Source organism: Macrobrachium nipponense, chromosome 2, assembly GCF_015104395.2.
Source record: "Macrobrachium nipponense isolate FS-2020 chromosome 2, ASM1510439v2, whole genome shotgun sequence".
Taxonomy (NCBI): domain Eukaryota; kingdom Metazoa; phylum Arthropoda; class Malacostraca; order Decapoda; family Palaemonidae; genus Macrobrachium; species Macrobrachium nipponense.
This window is the reverse complement of record NC_087201.1, coordinates 105,375,618-105,383,458: the sequence shown is the minus strand read 5'-3', so window position 1 is coordinate 105,383,458 and position 7,841 is coordinate 105,375,618. Positions and strand designations below refer to the sequence as shown.

At 36.1% G+C, this 7,841-nt stretch overlaps 1 long non-coding RNA gene across 1 annotated transcript in view; it reads right to left on the bottom strand.

Annotated features, from left to right (window-relative positions):
* Positions 1–6,219: 6,219 nt before the first annotated feature.
* The window catches only part of LOC135220886 (uncharacterized), an 81,895-nt gene continuing 80,273 nt past the window's right edge, over positions 6,220–7,841 (bottom strand). Inside the window, exon 3 of the long non-coding RNA XR_010315808.1 lies at positions 6,220–7,105. This is a non-coding gene — a long non-coding RNA (uncharacterized LOC135220886). The remainder of the gene's footprint in view (positions 7,106–7,841) is intronic.

The window sequence follows — 7,841 nt, the reverse complement described above, 5'->3', positions numbered from 1 at the left end:
TATAATATATATATATTATATATAATATATACTATATATATATATATATATATACATCATATTAAAACATGCGTACATACTGGTGTGTTGTTATGCTATAAGTATGTTAGAATGCATGCGAAGGGTTTCATACTTGCATTTATTTAAACATTATTGGGCACTTGAATATCAAGGACGTTTGAAGAGCCTATTTATCTTCGTCTGAGTATCTGCCACATAAGTACTTTCTTAACTTGATCAGCGGAGACAAGCAATCATCTCTCATCAAATCTGGTCAACCATTACCCAAGTGCGTCAGTACAGATGTTGTGTAAACATTTATTTCCCCCTTGCTATCCAATTTTCACTTTTCCTCTATAACCATTTCTTATGAAATTTCTTTTCCACTTTTCAGTTCCTTAATTTACACTTCTGTCTCCTCTTCTTCCTTTCGTCCTTCCTTGTGATTCTTCCCCAATGTATTTTTATCTCTCTTATCTCATTTTCATCATTTGGATGTTCTCACTACGCTGTTTAACTTTTTGTTTCCTCAGTCCTTCCACTAAAATATCCTATAATTTTGACCTTAAAATATCCTAGCTTATTTCTTGGCGTCCACCCTATTGCTTATTTCGTATTTTCTTTCTTTTTTACATGTTTTGCCTTATAGACTATCACTACTTACCCTCATTTCTTTAGTACCGATTCGCTCACTTATTTCTCAGCCTTAGAAAATAGTTATTGCCACCTTTGACCTAACAAACACTTCCTATGGCTCGAGGACCACAGGATATATATATAGAAGTGAGTAAAAGCGCTGTCGAAATGGTTAACTATGAAACTCGCAATGTACACATATTGTAGGATCTTTCGGTAGAAAGCTATGGAATAAAGCCAGTGGTTAGATCGAGTCATGAGCAAGATGTGAACAATGATACATGAATGTGAAGGCAAATGGAGTAAGTAAAGAGGAGGAAAAAGAAGGGCATACCCACTTACTATCCCTCGAACAGTCAAGGGTTTTGTTTCTTGACCCTAGAGAACAGATCCTTGTAGGAACCTGCCGAAAATACTTAAAGGAAAGCGAATGATTGTTTGAAGTACATGGTAAACTACTGATTCAATAAAAGATTCTTATCTTACTCCTCTGTTATTTTCACTATATTTGCAATGTATTTACATAAATGATCGTTCAACAGCCGACAGTTTTGCGAATTCTATAGAACCTGTGAGTTTTCGGGAACAATTTCAGTAATATTCCAGAAGCATTTCATTTTGGGAGATTTCTGAAATTTGATGCATCGTTCTGCACTCTCCCTTTGCTGTTATTTGTTATCTTCGACTAGAATGATTTTATTTAGTAATCCTCTGTGCATCACTCAGTGATGAAAACAAATAGTCCAGCAGTTATGGCTTTCTAACTAATTTCTCATAAAGCATAAAATCAGAATTAAAAATGAATGTTTATCCCATATTTAGACAGGAAGTAACTGATTTATTCAACTGAAAAACAACATGGCAAACTGGACATATTTATACTAATGAATACTCCTTTCCATTGGTAGTCGACATGCATTATTACAAGGTGTAACAACAACATTAATAAAAAATAATAATAACATAAAAATTACTATCCAGCAACTGGTCAAACACTTAATTACCTATTTTTCACCTTAAGTTACATATGGCTTATTTCTGAAAAGTTGATCAAAATGAGTTATTATGATATCTGTCCACTGTAATGGTCTTTTTACGCAAAAGTTGCTTATAGACATACATACATTTATACACACACACACACACACACACACACACACACACACACATATATATATATATAATATATATATATATATATATATATATATGTGTGTGTGTGTGTGTGTGTGTGTGTGTGTGTGTGTGTGTGTGTGTGTGTGTGTGTGTGTGTGTTCGTTTCGATTGGGGCGAACAACTCTAGAAGGCAATGTTCTTTCGTACTTTCCATTAATTTTTAAGGAAGAGATCAGACTGCAAGAACCACGCCCCCTCGAACGGTACATGACACCAAACACGGCAGCTCTTATCTCATTTTAGGGAAGACTTCAGTCCAAGGACCTGGTCGTTGCCTGTATTATCAGGTCGATTACGGTATTCACCCAGGCTAAGGGAACATAATTATATTCATCATAAAATCCCTCACGTAAAATATGGAGATGAGTGCGGATCTAGTATATTTTCGTATATCGTCTCCACAAACATTTTTCTTATAATCTCTTAAATTTCCAGTTAGACAAAATGTCAGGATAAATTGCAAGCGACAGGCATAACATGAAACAAGAACCTGATTTCCTCGTAGTGTTGAGTTTTCATCAGGTAGTATCTCTATATCTCTCCTTGGAGGAATAATCTCCCCTCCCTCACATCTCCCCCCCCCCCCCCTACACCTTCTCTCTCTCTCTCTCAAAGCACTTCAGCTCCCCATACCTAAAAACTGCTTTGAAGTTCCCACTCGTCATCCTCCGGCCTTTGAACACGCGCTCCGGATTAACTCGGGCCGCCTAAGGTCAGGTCTCGAGAACCATTTTCACCTCCTGTTTATATTGTCCCTCCCTCTTTAACCCGCCCCCATCCCCTTCCCCCTCCCCCAATCCCCACAACCTCCTTCGTCCCTTTACCCTTACTGCAGTATACTATTTTTTTTCGTAAATCTCTGTAGTTCATGTTGACTTCATCGTAGAGTAAACTTGTACGCCAATCTTCAAGAATGACCTCCGAAAGTTACACTTTCCATCTGGGATATTTGAAACCTGCTGTTTTCACGTCATAACTAAGTCACTTCACGTCTAATCCCCTTCTTCATATTCCACCGGGAGCCCCCCCCCCCTCCCCCACCGCCATCCTCTTTCTCTTTTCACAGATGGTTGGAAGGCCCTCCTCCCCTGCGAAGGGAGGATCTAAAGAAGCCTTTGAAGAAATAAGTGCTTTCGCTTTTTATTGGATGCTTTCACTTCGTGGTTCTTCATATAATCGTCAAATACCCTTGGCCCGGCTCCTTCCAGTGGCTGAATCTCGTTTGGTCGGCCATTTTGTGACCATTTCATCTTGAGGAAGTACTTTGATTGTTTATATACGAGTATACATATATAAATAATATATGTATATATACATATGTATATGTATATAATGTATGTATAGATAATGTATATATACATGAGTGTGCATGTATGTATGTTTGTTGTGAAATAGCAGGAAAATGTAACATTCAAAAGCAAAATATCGCCTAGAAAAATCAAGAGGCATAATCCTAGGATTATAAACAATTATTATGCGTTGTTTGAATTATTTCTTGTGATAGCGAAGCGTGCCTACTCCTATGTGTGTAATAATGCTCTTTATGCATTTATGAAACTTGATGACCTTTATCAAGCATATCAGTTATACATCTATTCAATTACAGGATAGATATCGACAGAACTAATGTTATACGATAGTCAAGTTGTTTGTGTGTGTGTATTAGAGGCTCTTGAATATTTCGTCACTTTATTGATAAATATCTGTCATCGCCAGTTTTCTCGAAATATTCAGGCACTAAAATCAACAAGAGAGAGAGAGAGAGAGAGAGAGAGAGAGAGAGAGAGAGAGAGAGAGAGAGAGAGTCATCAAGCATTTTACTGAATTATCATCGAATCAACGAGAGACAGTGTCATCAAGCATTTTACTAGGTCATCCATCACTAAATCAACGAGAGAGAGAGAGGGAGAGAGAGAGAGTCATCAAGCATTTTACTAGGTCATCCATCACTAAATCAACGAGAGAGAGCGAGAGAGAGTGGAGAGAGAGAGAGAGAGAGAGAGAGAGAGAGAGAGAGAGAGAGAGAGGAGGAACAGGGAGGGAGAGTTGGTTATTCCATTTAAAGCCAACCAGGTACTTGTCCTCCTCCTTCGTTCTTCTAATTGAAGATGTCTCCATCTATGCTCCTTAATTAGTAGAATTCGTCTATTGAAAAATGTTCACTGATTAGATGATTAGATGATTTCCCTAATCAGCGCTTACAAATCCCCCCCACCCCCAGCCCCCACTCGCCTATTCCCTGGTCCTCTGCCTCCGGTAAAGCATATGAAAGGAAAATCGGGTTAATTCTCTAATTGGATAATTCTCATTAATTGCTTCATACTGATTAACTTTATTAGTTGTTTAGGATAATTGGGTCGCTTTTGGGAAATGGGTTTCAACTTCTGCATTCGTCTCCTATACCCTGTCGTTACCCCCTTCCTTCATTTTCTTTTAGTTCAGGTCTCGGTATTCATTATTTTCAAAGGAACGAAGCTTTCAGTCTCTCCAATTATAATAAAAAAAAATAACTTGGTGACAATGATAATTTCAAAATGTGAATCGGGCTTCTGAATATGTTTGATTTTTGGGCATAAAACTTAATATTCTTGTCTTATTTTGTTTTGTTTACCTCACACAATTGGACTGGTTTTTATTATCAGTTACAAAGACGTAAAAATATGCACTTTTACGTAGTTCTGCATCGAACGAAGATTAATATATACAAATAAAGATAAATAATATATATATATATATATATATATATATATATATATATATATATATATATTATAAATTATACATATGTTTGTGTCTGTAATTTATATACTCGTATTGTGTGTGTATGTGTATGTGTATTAATATATATAATATTTTAATTTTTTAATTAAAATATAATATTATATATATATATATCTAATATATATCTATATATATATATATTATATATATGTGTGTGTGTGTGTGTGTGTGTGTGTGTGTGTGTAATTATACATATAATATATATATATATATATATAAATTATACATATATACAGATAATATATATAGTATATAACACATATCAAAAAGATATTAACCTACACATACCGTTTAATATCCGGTTCACACTACCCTTCGAATAACTTAACTTGCCCCCAAGGGAATTAGCCCCAATGTGGGGGGCGAATTGAATGCCAAACAATATTTTTGGTTTATTACTTGTGAATATAAACAAAGGGGAGCATATATCAAGCGACAAAAATTCACACATACACACACGCACACACACAAACATATATATATATATATATATATATATATATATATATATATATATATATATATTATATATATATATATATATATAATATATATATATATATCATATATATATATATATATAATTATTATATTTCTTCACCAATGCTGTCTCTCTCATTTAGTGGTCAAGTCCACAGAAGGATGGACGAAAGCTCTAAATATCTACATTGTAAGCATTTCTACATATATATTTCGTCTTGATTAACAAGAATATTACTTATTTCCACTGATGCAAATATATATACATATATATATATGTATTAATTATGTATACGTACGTGTATGTATACATATTTGTATATATACCTACTATATTATATATATATATATATATATATATATATATATATATACATACATACACACACACACACACACACACACATATATATATATATTATATATAATATATATATATATATTATATATATGATATATATAGATATGAATATATAATGACATGCATTATATAACTTTTATAATGTTTGTTAAAATATCTGTATTTGTCAGATAAAAAATTATAACGTTAAAGTAAAGAATTGCTTTATATGCCTCTGGACCTTTATGTGCTGCCTTGAAAAGGTACTATCGATCCTGCGTTACAGTTTTCGACTTAATAAGGTCACGTGAAAAAACTGTTTATCACTTTTTACTTTATTATGCTTATTATCTTATCATGTCGGTCGCATCATCGATTCCAATAACTAAATTTAAACTAACTCTTTTGAATACGCCTTACATCAGGTCCTCCTATTTCAGCAGGTATCTCCATTCACGCAGCGTCAAGGGAATGTCAACCATTTCATAAAGCTGATGCACAAGAAATTCGGTCACAGGTATCTTATTTCTCCTGTGCTCTTTTTCGTCTGTGTCCTTCCAAATACCAAGGATTGTCCAATATCCTGTACACAGGAGGTTTCCCATGTTCCTTCCCCATATGCTCTCTGTCTCCTGCCCTTTTTCCAGCGCATACATAGATAGATATCCTGGCGGGAACGGCGCTGGTCGAGGCTTTCCCAGGGTAATAAGCCGACATTACAACTCCCGCCTGTAAACACTCGGCCTCCATTGTCCTTATTTCAACTGCCCACACTCCATAATAACCTTTCGCAGACCCAATCGTCGTTTGTCTTTTTTTTTTTTTTTTCGTTTTGGGGTGTTTGATTTTGTCTTTGCTGGATCTACGGTACTTACGTTTTAATATCCACACTTTTTGCGTGAAAATTCTCCGATAATGCAACAGAAATTATATTAAGTTAATATCGATTTAATGCATTTCTTGTACCAGCCAGCAGATAAACATATGACTAATGAGTGGTAGAGGATATACACGCTTGGGACTATGAGGGAAGTGGGTTGGTAGGGATGCCCTTAGATAGTAACCCCATTTCCCCCGCCCCCTCCCCTCTGAAACAACCATACCACAACGGAGGTACGTACCCTCCCGCCCCCGAACCTTCTAGGGGTGCGACACCCCACCCTCGAGGTCGACCGCATCGGTTCAATTGTCCGTCGGAGGCCAGATTTCATGAGGAGACAATGCCTCGGTGGACGGCCTTTGTCCACCTGACAATATCTGACTAAATGTTTGTAACAACTGCTGCTTTCGGAGGCCTCACTTTTGTTCGCACTGAGAGAAGAAGAAGAAGAGGAGGAGGAAAATGCCTTCCCCTCAATTCTTCCCTTCTCGTGTTTTCTTTTTCTTCGTAATCTCTCTATTTTCTCTACCATTTATATTTTTTTCATTAATTTTCCTGCATTTCCGTCTGTTCTTCTCGCTGTTTATCTCATTCCTTTCCATCTTCTTCACTGCCTCTCTTCTTCTTCCTTGTCTATCAGCCTTTCTTCCCTCCCTCTTCTCTATCTGCTTTTTTCCGTCGTCATTCTTTTTCCTCCTCTTCTACCTTAGCTCTTCTCTATCTCTCTCTCTTCCTCTCACTTTTATCTTCTAATTCTCTTCCTCCTTCTCCTCTCTTCGCAGATTCCTCTTCCCCTCGCACCGCCACTGGGCCTGAAATGCGATAGAATGAGAACGATCAGATTCCCTGATAAAGGTCTCGGTTATGTCAGCCACAAATGGGATCCAATTCCCTTATTTACCGTCGAAGCCATTCTACATTTGCAGATCACCTTGTAGGGAAGGGGGAACGGAAAGAGGGGATGGAGGGGGAGGGGGTATGGCGAGAGAGAAGTGGAAGGGTGGAAGGGTGAGGGAGGGCGAAAGAGGGGGGGAGATAGGATGATAAGGGAGGTAGGGAGGAGAAGGGGTTTGGTTGTAGCTTTAATCAAGCCAGGAAAATAGTCAAAGGTTATCTGTGACTATCGGAAAATTAGCCTAAAGAAAATATCATCCTAGGTAAAGGCTTAAGGTATAGCATGCAGAAATACATAAAATAGTAATAATAATAATAATAATAATAATAATAATAATAATAATAATAATAATATGCCAGTGGAAACTGTACCCATAATCATAGGAACACTAAGCACGATCCCAAGATCCCTGAAAAGGAACCTGGAAAAACTAGATACCGAAGTAACTCCAGGCTTCATGCAGAAGAGTATGCTATTAGAAAATTGATGGACTCCTCAGGAAGCAGAATGCAACCCGGAACCCCACACTAAAATACAACAAAGAAAAATAATCAATGGTATAATAATAATAATAATAATAATATAATAATAATAATAATAATAATAATAATAAAACAACAATAATAATAACAAATAAAGGAAAGATGCTTTTT